A 20,668-nucleotide genomic window follows, 5' to 3' on the forward strand; every position below is an offset into this window, starting at 1 on the left:
GGAAATTGGAGGCTTAATTTGGAAATAGATATTCTCAGGGTAAATTACGGAAGAAATGTAACAAATATTCAGGGGATATTTGTGTGAAGTTCTGTATAGGTACGTTCCAATGAGACAGGGAAGTTATGGTAGGGTACAGGAATCATGGTGTACAAAGGCTGTAATAAGTCCAGTCAAGAAGAAAAGAAAAGCTTAGAAAAAGTTCAGAGAGCTAGGTAACGTTAGAGATCTAGAAGATTATAAGGCTAATAGGAAGGAGCTTAAGAAGGAAATTAGGAGAGACAGAAGGGGTCATGAAAAGGCCTTGGCGGGCAGGATTATGGAAAACCTCAAGGCATTCTACAAGTATGTGAAGAGCAAGAGGATAAGACGTGAAAGAATAGGACCTATCAAGTGTGACAGTGGGAAAGTGTGTATGGAACCGGAGGAAATAGCAGAGGTACTTAGTGAATACTTTACTTCAGTATTCACTATGGAAAAGGATCTTGCTGATTGTAGTGATGACTTTGAGCAGTCTGAAAAGCTTGATCATGTAGATATTAAGAAAGAAGATGTCCTGGAGCTTTTGGAAAGCATCAAGTTGGATAAGTTGTCGGGACCGGATGAGATGTACCCCAGGCTACTGTGGGAGGCGAGGGAAGAAGTTGCTGAGCCTCTGGTGATGATCTTTGCATCAACAATGGGGACGGGAGAGGTTCCGGAGAATTGGAGGGTTGCGAACGTTGTTCCTTTATTCAAGAAAGGGAATAGAGATAGCCCAGGAAATTATAGACCAGTGGGTCTTAGTGGTTGGTAAGCTGATGGAGAAGATCCTAAGAGGCAGGATTTATGAACATTTGGAGAGGTATAATATGATTAGGAGTAGTCAGCATGGCTTTGTCAAGGGCAGGTCGTGCCTTATGAGCCTGATTGAATTTTTTGAGGATGTGACTAAACACATTGATGAAGGAAGAGAAGTAGATGTAGTATATATGAATTTCAGCAAGGCAATTAATAAAGTAGCCCATTCAAGGCTTATTGAGAAAGTAAGGGGGCATGGGATCCAAGGGGACATTGCTTTGTGGATCCAGAACTGGCTTGCCCACAGAAGGCAGAGTGGTTATAGACGGGTCTTATTCTGCATGGAGGTCAGTGACCAGTGGTGTGCCTCAGGGATCTGTTCTAGGTTCCTTACTCTTTGCGATTTTTATAAATGACATGGATGAAGAAGTGGAGGAATGGGTTAGTAAGTGTGCTGATGACATAAAGGTTGGAGGTGTGGATACTGTGGAGGGCTGTCAGAGGTTACAGCTGGACATTGATAGGATTCAAAACTGGGCTGAGAAGTGGCAGATGGAGTTCAACCCAGATAAGTGTGAAGTGGATCATTTTGGTAGGTCAAATATGATGGCAGAATATAGTATTAATGGTAAGACTCTTGGCAGTATGGAGAATCAGAGGGATCTTGGGGTCGGGGTCCATAGGAAGCTCAAAACAGCTGCGCAGGTTGACTCTGTGGTTAAGAAGGCATACGGTGTATTGGCCTTCATCAATCATGGAATTTAATTTAGGAGCCAAGAGGTAATGTTGCAGCTATATAGGACCCTGATCAGACCCCACTTGGAGTACTGTGCTCAGTTCTGGTCGCCTCACTACAGGAAGGATGTGGAAGCCATAGAAAGGGTGCAGAGGAGATTTACAAGTATGTTGCCTGGATTGGGGAGCATGCCTTATGAGAATAGGTTGAGTGAACTTGGCCTTTTCTCCTTGGAGCAAAGGAGGATGAGAGGTGATCTGATAGAGGTGTATAAGATGATGAGAGGCATTGATCGTGTGGATAGTCAGAGGCTTTTTCCCAGGGCTGAAATGGTTGCCACAAGAAGACACAGGTTTAAGGTGCTGGGGAGTAGGTACAGAGGAGATGTCAGTGGTAAGTCTTTTACTCAGAGAGTGGTGAGTGCGTGGAATGAGCTGCGGGTGACAGTGGTGGAGGTGGATACGATAGGGTCTTTTAAGAGACTGCTGGACAGGTACATGGAGCTTCGTAAAATAGAGGGCTATAGGTAAGCCTAGTAATTTCTAAGGTAGGGACATGTTCAGCACAACTTTGTGGGCCGATGGGCCTGTATTGTGCTGTAGATTTTCTATGTTTCTAACACTGAAGGATAAAGGGGGAACATTTGCTTGGATGCAGAGAATATGAGTGAGGTACTTAAAGAGCACTTTGGTTCAATGTTTACCAAGGAGAAAGATATGGAGGATCAAGAGATCGTTGATGAATGTATAAACATGTTAGGGCTTTTAGGGGTCAAGGAGGAGGACGTGTTGGCCCTCCTATTGAGTATTAAGGTGAATAAGTCCTCAGGGCCTGATGGGATTTGAAGGCGGCAGGGGACGAGATTGCTGGGGCCTTGACCATTATCTTTGTGTTCCCTTTAGCCACAGGCAAGGTCCCAGAGGACAGGCAAGCAGCTAATGTTGTACTTCTATTTCAGAAGGGAACAAGGGAAAATCCTGGAAACTCTGGAGAAGTGAGTCTCACATCAGTTTTGTAGGGAATTTGCTGGAGAAAATTCTTAGGGATAGGATGTATGAGCATTTGGAACTCATGGCCTAACTCAGGCTATGCACAGGGTAGGTCATGTCTTAACAACTTGGTTGAGTTTTTTGACAAGGTGACGAGAGAAGTTGATGAGGATGGGGCAGCGGATGTTGTCTGCATGGATATTAGTAAGGCGTTTGTCAAAGTTCCTTATGGGAGACTCATCCAGAAGGTTAAGAGGCATTGGGTCCACAGAGCTTCTTCCCCTCTGCCATCCGATTCCAAAATGGACACTCCCTCACTTTTATTTTTGTTTTTTGCACAATTTTCAATTTATTCAATATACATATACTGCATAAAGTATACTGAATAGGATTTATTTATTTACTATTATTATTATTTTTTTCTCTCTCTGCTGGACTATGTATTGCTCTGAACTGCTGCTGCTAAGTGAACAAATTTCACATCACATGCCAGTGATGATAAACCTGATTCTGAATTGGCTGTTTGGATTCAGAACTGGCTTGGGCATAAATACAGAGGGTAATGGCTGAAGGGACATATTCCAGTTGGAGGTCTGTAATTAATGTTGTTCTGCAGGGATTTATGCTGAGACCTCTGCTGTTTGTGATGTATACAGTATAAATGACTTGGAGAAAAATGTGGATGGCTGGGTTAGTTGCAACTATACAAGACCTTAGTTAGACACACTTGGAGTACTGTGTTCAGTTCTGGTCACCTCACTACAGGAAAGATGTGGATTCTATAGCAAGAGTGCAAAGGAGATTTATGCAGCAGGGGAATGGGGTTGGGAGGAATGGCAAAGCATACTCAATAGACTGAATGGAATGATTTTACCAGCATAAACCAAGACTTGTATCATGTTCAGTCTTCGGTATTAATTGTCAGTTTACTTTTTTTCCTATTAATCACAGGCTATTTAGCTGATTTGTCCTTTGTATTAATGTACAGTGGGCTTAGCACAGATCCAAATATGTGGTATCTACAGTATGACAGTGTATACCTTTGTCACAGTCTTGCTCATGCAAAATGGACCACTGTTCCCTACTATAGAATTATAGTTACAGATTTTAACACCTACTTGATGGAAAAGACCTTAAGTTGTTTGAAATATTTATTGTTACTACAGCTGTGGTAACTATAAAATGTTCTTACAAAACAGAGGCACTGTGATACCATTGAAATGATGGAAAGAATAAAATTCTCCGTATCTTAAAAAAAGTAAGGCAAACCATGCTTAGCTTTCAAAGAAACTCTGCTCAAAAATGAGTTACTTTTAAAAAATGAACATTATTTAGGATGCCAGTTGTAAAGATAATTTTTGAGTTTAAGCTCATTGATCTAAAGAACATCTTTGGCCTCAGAAATTGTTTATACAGAAGTGGTGGAAGGAGCTGAGAGAATTGTGTAGTGTGTGTGTGTGTGTGTGTGTGAGAGAGAGAGAGAGAGAAAGAGAGAGGCAGACAAAGAGAGGGAGAAGCAGAATACAAAGAGAGAATAAATATTGTTTGCACTCGTGCGTATGATTACATTGTGAGGAGAAATATCTTCCCACCCCACCCTTTCTAACCACCCCTCTGAGATAAAATATACAGTTCTCACAGGCATTTTTCTCAGTAGTATTATGTTTTGTTTTCTGTCACATCCTATCTGGTCACACATGGATCCTTTTGCAAGATGAACTACAGCTCTTCTGAACTGTTAGACTGTGTATTATAATTTTCAACAAACCTGTTCTCTGCAGAGCCCAAACAGAAATAAAAATATATTGTGTGCACTTCATCGCTGAGACTCCTGACCTCTGCTGCCAGTCCAGTGGCTGATATGATGGATGCTCCGTGTCTCTTTGCCTTTAATTGCTCATAAATTGTTGGACTCATGAAACACAAAGTCATCCTTGTCCTCATTTTAGCAGAGGTTGGAGGTCAGTCTAAGAGTAATAGGATTAAAGAGTGGGAACAGAGGATTTTAGTATTTGCTTTGACAGGCAACATTCATCAGGGTACAGATTAATAGCAAAGGTTTCTGGGATACTGTGCTTCCCATAAAAACTTCCCGAATTGCCTGTAAAATCAGACCGATGACTGATCTGGGTATCCTGTGTGCTATTCTTTCAAGTTACTGTATATCATTCTTGATCTGGTATAGTACAGTTCATGGGATGTTTAAAATAGTTCTGGACATTAACACAAGAGATTCTGCAGATGCTGGAAATCCAGAGCAACACACACAAAATGCTGGAGGAACTCAGCAGATCAGACAGCATCTATGGAAAGGAATAAACAGTTGATGTTCCGGGCTGACACCCTTCGTTAAGACTGGATCATCACCTTCCAGTCATGATGCAGAATCTAATATAGGTATCACGAATGGTTTACTCTTCTAATAAAATAAAGGGTACAGAAACCTCAGGGCTCACACCACCATGTCCAAGAACAGTTACTACCCCTCAACCATCAGGCTCTTCAACAAAAAGAGATAACTACACTCATTTAAGGACTCTTTTATCTTGTTATTTCATGCTCGTTATTTATTGCTATTCATTTATATCTGTATTTGCATGGTTTTTTGTCCATTGATCCTGTTTACAGTTACTGTTCTATAGATTTGCTAAGCATGCACAAAGAAAAGGAATCTCAGGGTTATATCTGGTGACATACCTGTGCTTTGATAATAAACTTTACTTTCACTTTAAACCATTAATGTACCAATTATTGAATTAGCAATTTAAAAAATTTACTGAACAGGCATTTGATCCAAGACATGCCAGAATATGTTAGAAAAGATATGTTGTAGTATGTGGAAAGGGACTAACCACATACTCTTTATTAGAACCATAGAACCACGGAAACTACAGCACAGAAACAGGCCTTTTGGCCCTTCTTGGCTGTGCCGAACCATTTTCTGCCTAGTCCCACTGACCTGCACATGGACCATATCCGTCCATACACCTCCCATCCATGTATCTGTCCAATTTATTCTTAAATGTTAAAAAAGAACCCGCATTTACCACCTCGTCTGGCAGCTCAGGACTGGAAAAGAAAGAGGCAGAAGCCAGAATTTGAAGGTAGCGGAGGGGAAAGAGTACAAGCTGGCAGGTGATGGGTGAGAGGGAAAGTGGGTGGGTGGAGGCTGAAGTAAGAAGCTAGGTGGTATTACAGGCTGACGAAGAAGGAATCTGATAGGACAGGACTGTTGACCATGGGAGGAAGAGCAGAAAAGAGAAGGAAGTACTGGGCAGGGAGGAAAATCCTCTCGATTAATTCATCTTCAGCTTCTCCTCACCATGCCTCACCTGCAGGCTTTGCCATCTTTCCCCTCCCCTCACCTTCTAATACTGGCTTCTTTCCAGCCATGTGTGAAGGGCTTTGTACAGATCAATGGTCCCAAGGAGGAATAGCCAATGCACTAGAGAGAGGCAGATGGTTCAAAATGGTCCTTGAGGAGAGTTCGGAATGTGGTGTTGCTTTCAGCAGACCATGAGTGCGGTGAATGAGAATAGAGGTACACCCCTGACTACTCCAGCATGAGCTCCAATGTTTATAAGACCATTAGACTAAGACCATAAGATATAAGAGCAGAATTAGGTTATTTGGCCCATTGAGTCTGCTCTGCCATTTCATCATGGCTAATCCAGTTTTCCTCTCAGTCTCAGTCTACCGGCTTCTGTCCATATCCCTTCATGCCCTGACCAATCAAGAATCTATCAACCTCTGCCTAAAATATACATAAAGACTTGGCCTCCACAGCTGCCAGTGGCAAAGAATTCCACAGATTCACTACTCTCTAGTTAAAGAAATTCCTCTTCATCTCCTTTTTAAAAGGACACCGCTCTATTCTGAGTCTGTGTCCTCTGGTCATAGACTCTCCCACCATAGTAAACATCCTCTCCACATCCACTCTATCAAGGCCTTTCAGCTTTTGATAGATTTCAAGTATTCTTCTGAATTCTAGTGAATACAGGCCCAGATCCATCAAACACTTCATATGATAAGCCATTCAATCCTGGAATCATTTTTGTGAATCTCCTTTGAACCCTCTCCAGTTTCAGCACATCCTTTCTGAGATAAAGGGCCCAAACCTGCTACAATACTCCAAGTGAGGCCTCACTAGTACTTTATGAATTTTCAACATTATATCCTTGCTGTAATATGCTAGTGCTCTTGAAATTAATGCTAACATTACATTTACTTTCCTCACCACAGACTCAACCAGCAAATTAAACTTTAGGGAATCTTGCACAAGGACTGGTAGCTTGTTAAGCAGCCTCTTTGTGGCGCCTTGTTAAAGGCCTTCTGCAAATCTAAGTACACAACATCATCGATTCTCCTTTCTCTATCCTGTTTGTTATTTCTTTCAAGAATTCCGACAGATTTGTCAGGTAAGATTTTCCCCTGAGGAAACCATGCTGACTATGGCCTATTTTATCATGTGCCTCCAAATATCCAGAGACCTCATCCTTAATAATCAACTCTAACATCTTCACAACCACTGAGATCAGACTAACTGGTCTATAGTTCCCTTTCTTCTGTCTCGCTCCTTTCCTGAAGTGTGGAGAGACATTTGCAATTTTCTAGTCTTCCAGAACCATTCCAGAATCTCGTGTTTTTTGGAAGATCATTCCTAATGCCTCCAGAATCTCTTTAGCCACCTCTTTTGGAACTGTTGGGTGTACACCATTTGGTCCAAGTAACTGATCTACCTTCAGACCTTCCAGTTTTCCAAGAGCCTTCTCTTTCGTTATGGTAACTTTGCACACTCATACCCCCTGACAGCTGGAACTTACACCACACTGCTAGTGTCTTCCGCAGTGAAGGCTAATACAAAATACTTATTCCGTCCAGTTCATCCATCATTTCACTGTCCACATTACTACCTCACCAGCATTGTTTTCCAGTGGTCCAACATCTACCCTCACCTCTCTTTTACACTTTATGTATCTGAAGAAACTTTTGGTATCCTGTTTAATATTAATAGCTAACTTACTTACATTCTCAATAACCTTTTTAGTTCCCTTCTGTTTTTAAAAGCTTCCCAATCCTCTATCTTCCCACTAATTGTTTTCTCTATTATATACCCTCTCTTTAGCTTTTATGTTGGTTTTGACTTCTCTTGTTAGTCATGGCTGTGTCACCTTTCCTTTAGAATATGTTTTCCTCTTTGGGATGTAGATATCCTTTGCCTTTTGAATTCTTTCCAGAAATTCCAGCCATTCTTGCTAGTGTTCTTTGCTAATCAATTCTGGCCAACTCCTCTCTCATGCCTCTGTAATTCCCTTTACCCCACTGCAATACTGATACATCTAACTTTAGCTTCTCCTTCTCAAATTTCAGAGTGAATTTGATCATATGATCGCTTGCTTAAGTATCTAATCAATTCTGGTTCATTGCCCAACACCCAATCTAGATAGCTGATCCTCTAGTAGGTTCAATCACAAGCTACTCTAAGGAGTCATCTTGTAGGCACTCTCCCTCCTGTAGTCCAGCACCAACCTGATTTTCCCAATCTACCTGTACATTGAAGTATTGTAGCATTGCCCTTTTGACATGCATTTTCTATCTCCTACAAACATTTGTAATATAATTTGTAGGCCATAGTCTTACTACCTTTTAGGAGTCTGTATTCAACTCCCATTAGTGTCTTTTTGCCCTGCAGTTTCTTAGCTATATCCACAATGATTCAACGCATTCCGACCCTAAATTACCCACCTCCCTCTAATGATTTGATTTCATTTTTTACCAACAGAACAATGCCGTTCCCCCTATCTTCCTGCCTATCCTTTCAATACAATGTGTACAACATTAAGCTCCCAGCTATAATCTTTCGGCCATGATTCAGCATCATACATACCAATCTGCAACTGTGCTGTAAGTTCATCTACTTTATTCTGTGTACCGCATGCATTCAGATACAGCACTGTATCACTGTGCCCTGCATCCTGCAGCACTGCGCTGCAGATGTTCTACGGCTCAGTGGTGGCCACGTCAGCAGGTGAGAGCAGCTGATGCCAAGAAAATCGATAAAGTCATCAGGAAGGCTGGATAAGTTCCGGGAGTGGAGCTGGATTCCCTGGTGGTTGTGTCTGAGGGGAGGATGCTGCAGAAGTTACAGAGCATGATGGACAATCCCCCTCACCCCTTCCATGACATTCTGGAGAAACAGAGGAGCACCTTCAGTCACAGACTGATTCCACCGAGGTGCACCATTGAACGCCACAGGAGATCCTTTCTCCCTGTGGCAATAAGAATCTACAACTACCCCCCTAAATATATGGTTTCATTGCACAATTACTTTTGTATCTTGCACAATTATTTTTAATACTCATTTTGTATTCTTTTTTGTACCTCAGTGCTTACATTTTGTTTTTAAAAGTATATATTTCTGATTGAGCAACCTTACAGTAATAATTTCCTTCAGAAAAGTAGTTTTATCCTCTTACCTTATCTTACCTTATTGAATCCTTTCCACCTTTTACGTTGCAACTCATCCTGTTGACTACAATTTTCCCTGATTATTAGCCTCTCCTCACTATACATTGCCTCTGTTTGTAAACCAGCTGCCTCATCTTAAGTACTATCATCTGCCTTTCCTAGAATGCTTCTTGCATTGAAATATACACAGCTCAGGACAATAGTCGCACCATCCTCAACCTTTTGATTCTTATCTTTGTCTGAGGTCTTACCAGTATCTACCTCTACAACCTCTCCACTAACCTCTGGTACTCTGGTTCACAACTCCCTGCAACTTTAACATACAACATAGAATAGTACAGCACAATACAGGCCCTTCGGCCCACAATGCTGTGCCGACTCTCAAACACTGCTTCCCATATAACCCCCCACCTTAAATTCCTCCATATACCTGTCTAGTAGTCTCTTAAACTTCACTAGTGTATCTGCCTCCACCACTGACTCAGGCAGTGCATTCCACACACCAACCACTCTCTGTGTAAAAAACCTTCCTCTAATATCCCCCTTGAACTTCCCACCCCTTACCTTAAAGCCATGTCCTCTTGTATTGAGCAGTGGTGCCCTGGGGAAGAGGCGCTGGCTATTCACTCTATCTATTCCTCTTAAGATCTTGTACACCTCTATCGTGTCTCCTCTCATCCTCCTTCTCTCCAAAGAGTAAAGCCCAAGCTCCCTTAACTTCTGATCATAATCCATACTCTCTAAACCTGGCAGCATCCTGGTAAATCTCCTCTGTACCTTCTCCAATGCTTCCACATCCTTCCTATAGTGAGGCGACTGGAACTGGACACAATACTCCAAGTGTGGCCTAACCAGAGTTTTATAGAGCTGCATCATTACATGGTGACTCTTAAACTCTATCCCTCGACTTATGAAAGCTAACATCCCATAAGCTTTCTTAACTACCCTATCCACCTATGAGGCAACTTTCAGGGACCCCCAGATCCCTCTGCTCCTCCACACTAACAAGTATCCTGCCATTTACCTTGTACTCTGCCTTGGAGTTTGCCCTTCCAAAGTGTACCACCTCACACTTCTCCGGGTTGAACTCCATCTGCCACTTCTCAGCCCACTTCTGCATCCTATCAATGTCTCTCTGCAATCTTTAACAATCCTCTACACTGTCTACAACACCACCAACCTTTGTGTCGTCTGCAAACTTGCCAAGCCATCCTTCTACCCCCACATCCAGGTCGTTAATAAAAATCATGAAAAGTAGAGGTCCCAGAACAGATTCTTGTGGGGCACCACTAGTCACAATCCTCCAATCTGAATGTACTCCCTCTACCATCACCCTCTGCCTTCTGCAGGCAAGCTAATTCTGAATCCACCTGGTCAAACTTCCCTGGATCCCATGCCTTCTGACTTTCTGAATAAGCCTACCGTGTGGAACCTTGTCAAGTGCCTTACTAAAATCCATATAGATCACATCCACTGCACTACCCTCATCTATATGCCTGGTCACCTCCCCAAAGAACTCTATCAAGCTTGTTAGACATGATCTGCCCTTTACAAAGCCATGCTGACTGTCCCTGATCAGACCATGATTCTCTAAATGCCCAGAGATCCTATGTCTAAGAATCTTTTCCAACAGCTTTCCCACCACAGACGTAAGGCTCACTGGTCTATAATTACCTGGACTATCCCTACTACCGTTTTTGAACAAGGGGACAACATTTGCCTCTCTCCAATCTTCCGGTACCATTCCTGTGGACAACGAGGACATAAAGATCCTAGCCAGAAGCTCAGCAATCTCTTCCCTCACCTCGTGGAGCAGCCTGGGGAATATTCCGTCAGGCCCCGGGGACTTATCCGTCCTAATATATTTTAACAACCCCAACACCTCCTCTCCCTTAATATCAACATGCTCCAGAACATCAACCTCACTCATATTGTCCTCACTATCAAGTTCCCTCTCATTGGTGAATACCAAAGAGAAGTATTCATTTAGGACCTCATTCACTTCCACAGCCTCCAGGCACATCTTCCCACCTTTATCTCTAATCGGTCCTACCTTCACTCCTGTCATCCTTTTTTTCTACACATAATTGAAGAATGCCTTGGGGTTTACCTTTACCCTACTCGCCAAGGCCTTCTCATGCCCCCTTCTTGCTCTTCTCAGCCCCTTCTTAAGCTCCTTTCTTGCTTCCCTATATTCCTCAATAGACCCATCTGATCCCTGCTTCCCAAACCTCATGTATGCTGCCTTCTTCCACCTGACTAGATTTTCCACCTCACTTGTCACCCATGGTTCCTTCACCCTACCATTCTTTAACTTCCTCACTGGGTCAGTTTTATCCCTAACATCCTGCAAGAGATCCCTAAACATTGATCACATGTCCATAGTACATTTCCCTGGAAAAACATCATCCCAGTTCACACCTGCGAGTTCTAGCCTTATAGCGTCATAACTTGCCCTTCCCCAATTAAAAAATTAGTTTAAGCCGCATCCTGCAACATTAACAAACCATCCCCTCAGGATATTAGCCCCTCCAGTTCAGGTGCAAACTATCCGTTCTGTACAGCTCCCACCTTTCCTGGAAGAGAGCCCAATGATCCAAAAATCATATGCCCTCCCTCCAACACCAACTCCTTAGCCACATATTAAACTGTATAATCTTCTTAGTTCTGGTCTCATTAGCACGTGGCGTGGGTAGCAATCATGACCCTGGAGGTCCTGTCCTTTAACTTAGCACCTAATTCCCTGAACTCCCTATGCAGAACCTCGTCAATACTCCTACCCATGTCATTGGTACCTACCAGGACCACAACTTCTGGCTGTTCACCCTCCCACTTAAGAATGCTGAGGACTCAACCTTAGATATCCTGGGCCCTGGCACCCAGAAGGCAATATACCATCCGGGGATGTCATTCTCACCCGCAAAGTTCCTGTCCATTCCTCTAACTAATTCCCTATCATCTCAGCGTGCCTCTTCTCCCCGCTTCCCTTCTGACTCACAGAGGCAGACTCAGTGTCAGAGACTCGGCCTTCATGACTTTCCTCTGTTAGGTCTCTCCCCCACCCCCCCCCCCCCAACAGCATATCAAGCAATAAACCTGCTGTTGAGCTACTCTACACTGGCTCCTTCACCCCTTTCCCCTTTCTGACTGTCACCCAGTTTCCTGTTCTTGGGTGTAACAACATCCCTAAGTGTCCTACCTATCACCCCTCAGCCTCCTGAATGATCTGGAGTTCATCCAGTTCCAACTCCAACTCCTCAACACAGTTTGTTAGAAGCTGCAGCTGGATGTACTTCTCACAGTTGTGGTTGTCAGGGACACTGGAGGTCTCACAGTCTTTCCACATCCCACAGAGGAGCATTTCACTATCCTGCCTGGCATCTCTACTCTCCTTGCAGAGCAGATATAAAGAAGAGAAAGGAAAAACTCTTGAACTTTTCTTTCCTTTGCTTTCTCTGGCTGAAGCTTCTCTTCTCTGAAGCCTCAAAGAGCTAAAGCCTCAAGCTTACCACTCTGACTATATCCACTCCAACAACGGCACTGCGACGTTTATACTTATGTGCACATTCGACTGGTTTAACTGGAATAGGCATTTTGTCTTTCTTTTTCTGCAATCGTTTGTTAAACTTGTAAATTTTGTGTTGGCGCGTGGCCAAGGGGTTAAGGTGTCGGTCTAGTGACCTGAAGGTCGCTAGTTCGAGCCTCAGCGAAGGTTTGTGTTGTGTCCTTGAGCAAGGCACTTAACCACACATTGCTCTGCGATGACACCGGTGCCAAGCCCTATTGGCCCTTGCACTTCCCTTGGACAACATCAGTGGCGTGGAGAGGGGGGACTTGCAGCATGGGTAACTGCCGGTCTTCCATACAACCTTGCCCAGGCCTGCGCCCTGGAAACCTTCCAAGGTGCAAATCCATGGTCTCACGATACTAACGGATGCCTATAAAAATTTGGAAAATATACTGTCTTTATAATTTTATGCTGGTGTATCATCTGTCATTTCTGTGTTACCAATAACTGTGTGTGGACAGTATTTACACAGCATTCACTCAGCATTCACTCAGTTTGAGGTTCCTCTAATCGGAACATCCTGACATTCCGGGTGCAATACTGCTTAGCGCTGTGATGTGAGGTTCAGCAGTATCACAGCCTCAGGGAAGAAGCTTTTCCTGTGCCTGCTGGTGCGGGAGCGGAGGCTCCTGTAGCGCCTACCGGATGGGAAGAGAGTAAAAAGTCCACGGTTAGGGTGAGATGCAACCTTGATAATGCTTTTCACCCTGCCCAGGCAATGTTTCTGGTAGATGTTCTCAATGGTGGGCAATTGGGTGCCGATAATCCGCTGGGCACTTTTCACCACACGCTGGAGAGCTTTGCGGTCTGATACGGGACAATTGTCATGCCACACTGAGAAGCAGTTGGTGAGTATGCTCTCAATGGTACAGCAGTAAAAGTCCGTCAGTATCCTGGGACAGAGGTGAGCTTTCTTGGTTCTCCGCAGGAAATAAAGGCGCTGTTTGAGAACTATATGGTGATTTCTCAATACTTCCTGCTCCCTAATGGTTGGTGTTTCTACTGAAGTAGTGCTGATGGTGTCCATTGCATCTGTCCCCTCTGGGAGTGCCTGGTGTTGGTTATCACTTTGCTCAACCGTGTTGCTTGTGGGCTACGTGTTTCAGTGTCTTTTTTGTCATGGTTAAGGTAACTGGTGTATCATCTCCTAGCTGAACTTTATGCTCAAATTAATCACTTATCAATTGGAAATGGATTTAGAATTGGAATTGGTTTATTATTGTCATATGTATCGAGATACAGTGAAAAGCTTGTCTTATATATTGTTTAGACAAATCAGAGCATTACACAGTGCATTGTGGTGGAACATAGGATATAGGACAATACAGCACTGTACAGATCCTTCAGCCCACCCTGTTGTACTGACCTTTTAATCTATTCCAAGATCAATCTAATCCTTGCCTTCCACAGAACCCTCCATTTTTTTTCTATCAGGTACCTATCTATGTGTCTCTTAAATACCCCTAATGAATCTGCCTCTACTACCATCCCTGGCAGGGTGTTCCATGCACTCACCACTCTGTGTGGAAAAAAACTACCTTGGACATCCCCTCTAGACTTCCCTCCAATTACCTTAAAATTATGCCACCTCAAACTAGTCCTTTCCACCCTGGGAAAATGCCTCTAGCTGTCCACTTGATATTTACTTCCACCACGTCGCTTCTCACCCTCCTCTGCTCCAAAGAGTAAAGTTCTAGCTCACTCAACCTCTCCTCATAAGACATGCTCTCTAATTCAGGCTCTCTAATCTAATAATGCCATAAAAAGTTTGCAGAAAAATAACAACGCATTTATCTGTAAACTTCAGTAACCTTCTGAATGGATTTAGCCATCTTTATCTGAATAAAGCCAATATATCTTCCTCGGAAGTTCCAAAAGTACATGCAGAGAAGAAACAGAAAAATGTAATTTGTGCTGCTGGTGATAAATTAGTTTTATGGAAGAAAGGGAGTTAATTTAAACAACGTTCAGAACTCGAGCAATTAAAGCGCAGGTCTCTGCGTCATTCTGTATACAGTAGGCATTGCTCTCTATCAACACCTTACTGCAAATCTCTAAATCTTCACCCTCCAAATATCCCCCAGTTCCCATTCTAATTCCCCCCAATTCTCATTCTCCTCTTTCATGAAATGTTCCAACTTTCTTGCTCATCCTCACAGTAACATATTAGATCATCTGTTCCAGATACCTCCTAACCTGTATCCGACTGATTGTATGGTGAATCTGTTGGGCTTCCTGCACACTCTTTTGGCTGTGGGCTTTTTGAGTGCGCATGTTTTCATTTTGGTGGGCTAGGTTCGTAGTTCCCACACAGTAAGCTGTCCAGCATTTGCCGTTACTGACATAACTCAATAAAAACGTTTAATCGTACTACACCACTGTTGTCCTTGCAACGCGCATACATAACACCTCCACTATGAAGTGATTCCTGCCACACTTCACATCTGTAGGAACATAGACTAACTTCAGTGTCAGAATCTGTTTTATTACCACTGACTCACCATATTTGTGCAATTTGTTGTTTTACTGCAGCAGTGTGAGTGAGTGAGCTCCTTCAGGCTCCTGTACCTCCTCCCTGAAGGTAGTAATGAGAAGAGGGCATGTCCTGGTTGGAGGGGGGGGGGGGTCCTTAGCAATGGATGCTGGCAGGGACTGGAGGTCTGGAGCTGGAACATGGAGAACAAAGGCTAATGTCAATGATAAGGCATTTACACATTCTGACCGTGACCATGTGGAGTTCCTCTGGGTGCTCCAGTTTCCTCCCACACTCCAAAAACGTATGGGTAAGGATGAGTACACTGTGGGCATGCTATGTTGGTGACACTTGTGGGCTGCCCCCAGCACAGCCTTGGACTGTGTTGTTGATTGACGCATGCAATGATTTTCACTGCATATTTTAATGTACATGTAACAAATCAAGCTAATCTTTCATCCTTCAATTATCCAGCAAAATGATATTGCAGTTTATGCAATCCTGCAGCTTCTTGGGTTGTAGTCGAACTCGAGCTGAGTATGATGTTCTTCCAATGGGTTATTCCCTTAGTGGTGAATGCCCGTGTGTGACTTAGTTTAATGTGAGGAGGCTGATGCACGGGCAGACCCCACACGGTCCTTGATAAATCGGATTCAGGGTCCAGTGGTAGGGAATGCAACACAGCTGGGGGCTATTCGCTGCTGCACCCGTCTTCTGCCTTCACTGAATATAGAACATAGAAACCTACAGCACACTACAGGCCCTTCGGCCCACAATGTTGTGCCAACCATGTAACCTACTCTAGAAACCGCCTAGAATTTTCCTATTGCAGAGCCCTCTATTTTTCTAAGCTCCATGTACTTATCTAAGAGTCTCTTAAAAGACCCTATCGTATCTCCCTTTACCACATTTGCTGGCAGTGCATCCACGCACCCACCACTCTCTACATGAAAAACTTGCCCCTGACATCCCATCTGTTGTAAAAAAATACTTTTTATAACAATGATTAGTGAGGCACAGAGAGATCTGTATTTACTGACAAGTACTTTTATTGTTTTAACTAACAAGTACATGAATACGTACACTAAATGCCTTGTGTGCACACTGGCTAAGTATCCCTGACTCTCCTGAATAGTCAAAGAACAGCAAAGATGTAACCCGGGCAAAGGAGTTTACACTGGCCAGGCATTCCTCACAGTCCCAATTCACTCACCACGTGTTTCACGCAGGGTTGCTCACGCTTGTATCTGTGATGGTTATTCTTCGAAGTTACCGCTACCAGCACACATGAAGCATCCACTTTTATATCCCTTCCCTATCAATTCAAATTTCGCATTCCAGTGCCATTGGCCACAGCCCATGTGTCTGTCCTTTAACACCTTGTTATTAGCTCTGCTCCAAGCCAGCATCCATTTATTGCTACCTTCCCATCAAGTGACAGTCGATAATTTATGGCTCTTTATTCTCAATCAGCAATGAGCTCGAATCACTTCAGGCAGGCGTCAACCCCAACATTCTCAAACCTGCATGTTACAGCCAACCAAAGAACATCTCACAAATAACTTCTTATCTGGACATGATCTCCAGTCCAGCAGATTACCTAAAGTATCATTGTCTCCTCTTTAACACATTGATCAAGCCCAGCATGTCATGCGTCACAAAATGGAGAATAGAGTGTCTTCACAAAATAATAGTCTCCATCCCCAAGCATGAGGCAAGAACAAAGACAATTAGTCTGTCTGTTTCCACTGTCCTTGATTCATTTGAATTCACTGATTTGTAGATTGTCATTCTTTCTGGCCAACACCTCAGTACCTATTTCCAAGCACCTTAACACTATGCCCCATTTTGTTAGCCATTTCAGACTTGGAAAAAAGCCTCTGTCTATCCATATGATCAATGCCTCTCATCATCTTATACACTTCTATCAGATCACCTCTCATCCTCCATTGCTCCAAAGAGAAAAGGCCAAGTACACTCAACCTATCCTCATAAGGTATGCCCTCCAATCCAGGCAACATCCCTGTAAATCTCCCCTGCCCTCTCTCTATAGCATCCACATCCTTCCTGTAGTGAGTTGACCAGGACTAAAGCCAGTACTCCAAACACTTCACTGCTGCTGTGATGTGTCATCAACTTCCACCCGCTCCACTGTTGAGGTCTTGGTTGGATCGTACTTTTTCTGAAACCCTTTGACTATACTACCGTAGGTGACCCTACCAGGAGCTAAGCTCCAGATGGCATCACCCTTGGGATTTCAGGAACTCACAAGTCCCTCCACCACGATATTCAGAGCTGACTTAATGGGAGTCAATGTGCAGCATTGTAGTGTAGCATTTAGCACAAGGCTTTATGGCACTATCAACAGGGGTTCAATTCCTACCACATTTATAAGGAGTTTGTGCATTCTCCCCGTGACCACGTAGATTTCTTCTGTGTGCTCCAGTGCCCTCCCATATTTCAAGGATAGCTTAGGGTTAGTGATCTGCAAACATGCTTTCTGCCAGAAGCATGTGACACTTGTTGGCTTCCTCCAGCACAGCTCGGACTCTGTCGGTCATTGACACAAACGGCGCAATTCACTGTATATTTCGATGTACATGTGACAGATAAAGCTACTCTTTTATCTTTATCTGTAATCTTTAATACAGGGCTACCTACTCCCCATTAAAAGCTGACATCTTTTTTTCACATAAACACAAGAGATTCTGCTGTTGCTGAAAATCCAGAGCAACACACTCAAAATGCTGGAGGAACTCAGCAGGTGTTGGGCTGAAACATCACCTGTTTATTCATTTCTGTAGATATTACCTGACCTCCTGAGTCCCTCCAAAGTTTTGAGTGTGTTGATCTATATTTTTCCCCCGGCTTATGAATCTGTATAAGGAGAAGGCAGCAAAAATGAGGTGGTTGGTAAATCAAGGTTAAGAGGAATTTACTCCAGCAGAAAACAATTCTTTTCTCAGAGTGGACTGCCTCTATATGAAAAAAGCTTGCCCCTCACATCTCCTTTGAAATTACCCCCTCTCACCTTAAGTGCATGCCCTCTGCTATTTGACATTCCAACTCTGGGAGAAAGACACTGTCTGTCTGCCCTATCTATGTCTCTCATAATCTTATAAACCTCAATCAGATCTCCCCTCAGCCTGCACTGCTCCAGAGAAAACAACCCAAGTTTGTGCAACTTCTCGTTATAGCACATGCCCTCTAATCCAGGCAGCATCCTGGTAAACCTCTTCATTGAGGTTCTCAGTGACTAGAGTTCAATTCAGGCACATTATAATTTTAATGGCCCTAATTAGCTTTGCAAGCTTCATTGTGTGAATGGCTTTCCAAGAGTCACATTGCCTGCCCTGATAATATACAACTGCTTTGTCACCCAGTGTATTATTCATTATTTCTTGCTATTAAACCCAAGTTCAACCTAATGTTTCTGCAGTGGATAATCGAGCTGACAACTAATAAGGTTGGTTCTTTCCTGACAATTTATTTACTAAGTAAATTGACAAATTACAGTAGAATTAGGGCATTTTCTGGACAAATAATTATCCCGTTGGCATAATAGATACAGCAGAAACCAGAACTAAAAACAGATTTTCTCTTCAGTTAATTGAATTACAGAAACAAGGGTTGATTCTTTTTGAACAATGGATACCTCAACCATTACTGTCTGGTTGGGCGCAGCATCATCTCACAGTATACAAAAACCACAGCGAACCCAGCTCATCGGCTGTCGTCGACCGGCACTGCAGGACTTGAATGTATTCAGGACAAAGAAGTGGGCAGGAAAAAAACATTACAGATTTTAACCACCCCCTGCAAACTGCCTTTCCCAAAAGCTCCCTTCTGGAAGGTGCTAAAGGACTATAAAAACAAAAACCACACCATCTTAAAAGTTCCTTTCCCCAGGAAGTTAATCTGATCAAACATTCTAGTTAAACTCAAACAAAATGCTGGAGAAACTCAGCAGGTCAGGCAGCATCTGTGGAAATGAATAATCAGTCGACGTTTGGGGCTGAGGCCCTTCATCAGGACAGGAAAGGAAGGGGGACGATGCCAGAATATATAAAGGCAGAGTAGGGGAAGGAGGATAGCTAGAGGGTGACAGGTGAAGCCAGGTGGGTATGAAAGGTAAAGGGCTAGAGCAGAAGGAATCTGATCAGAGAGGAGAGTAGGCCATTGGAGAATGGGAAGGAAGATTGCAGAGAGACATTGGTAGGATGCAGAAATGGGCTGAGAAGTGGCAGATGGAGTTCGACCCAGAGAAGTGTGAGGTGGTACACTTTGGAAGGACAAACTCCAAGACAGAGTACAAAGTAAATGGTAGGATACTTGGTAGTGTGGAGGAGCAGAGGGATTTCAGGGTACATGTCCACAGATCCCTGAAAGTTGCCTCACAGGTGGATAGGTTAGTTAAGAAAGCTTATGGGGTGTTAGCTTTCATAAGTCAATGGATAGAGTTTAAGAGTCGCAATGTAATGATGCAGCTCTATAAAACTCTGGTTAGGCCACACTTGCAGTACTGTGTCCAGTTCTGGTCACCTCACCATAGGAAGGATGTCGAAGCATTGGAAAGGGTACAGAGGAGATTTACCAGGATGTTGCCTGGTTTAGAGAGTATGCATTATGATCAAACATTAAGGGAGATAGGGCTTTACTCTTTGGAGAGAAGGAGGATGAGAGGAGACATGATACAGGTGTACAAGATAATAAGAGGAATAGATAGAGTGGATAGCCACCGCCTCTGCCCCAGGGCACCACTGCTCAATACAAGAGGACATGGCTTTAAGGTAAGGGGTGAGAAATTCAAGGGGGATATTAGAGGAAGGTTTTTTACTCAGAGAGTGGTTGGTGCGTGGAATGCACTGCCTGAGTCAGTGGTGGAGGCAGATACACTAGTGAAGTTTAAGAGATTACTAGACAGGTATATGGAGGAATTTAAGGTGGGAGCTTATATGGGAGGCAGGGTTTGAGGGTTGGCACAATAGTGTGGGCCGAAGGGCCTGTACTGTGCTGTACTATTCTATGTTCTATTACCTCAGTCACTGCACTGTAAACCCCTGTTTATAATGTATATGATTGTAAATACATGCTGGCATTTATGTATTTTTGCATATTTTATTCCCTATCCAGACTTTAACCTCTAACTTTATATTTATGTTACTCTGTATAATTGTTGAATGTTGTGTTTTTGTTGTATGTCACTCTAACACCCCACAGCAAATTCCTCATACATGTAAATGTACAGTACATGGTGAATAGAGGTGGTCCTTAATCCTTGATCTTCCTTTCCCCTGCACAGTAGTTAGGGTATTAATTTTCTACCCACCTTAACAACAGATGGATAGATTCTGCTCCTGGTGGCTTTGAAGAGAAAATATCCCCACTCTAGAAAAAATATTCAAAGTACAAAGTACGTTTTATTATCAGAGTACATATATCATACACAACCTTGAGCTTCATATTCTTGCAGGCAGCCATGAAACAAAAAAGCCCAATAGAATCAGGGAGAGTGAGTTTAGGGGAGGATGAGGGATCAGAGGAATGGAGGGGCGATGAGGGGTAGAGGATGAGGTTTTCCGTTCCAGGACGTCTCAGGTGTCCTCTTTCTTTAAGGATCGTTGTTTCCCTTCTGCTGTCATCAATGATGCCCT

General features: G+C 43.3%; 1 protein-coding gene across 1 annotated transcript in view; it reads left to right on the forward strand.

The window, feature by feature from the left end:
- The window catches only part of LOC140211221 (PC3-like endoprotease variant B), a 1,844,543-nt gene that overhangs the window by 1,221,424 nt on the left and 602,451 nt on the right, over positions 1-20,668 (forward strand). The window lies entirely within an intron of this gene.

Source organism: Mobula birostris, chromosome 2 (assembly GCF_030028105.1).
Source record: "Mobula birostris isolate sMobBir1 chromosome 2, sMobBir1.hap1, whole genome shotgun sequence".
In the NCBI taxonomy this organism is placed as follows: domain Eukaryota; kingdom Metazoa; phylum Chordata; class Chondrichthyes; order Myliobatiformes; family Myliobatidae; genus Mobula; species Mobula birostris.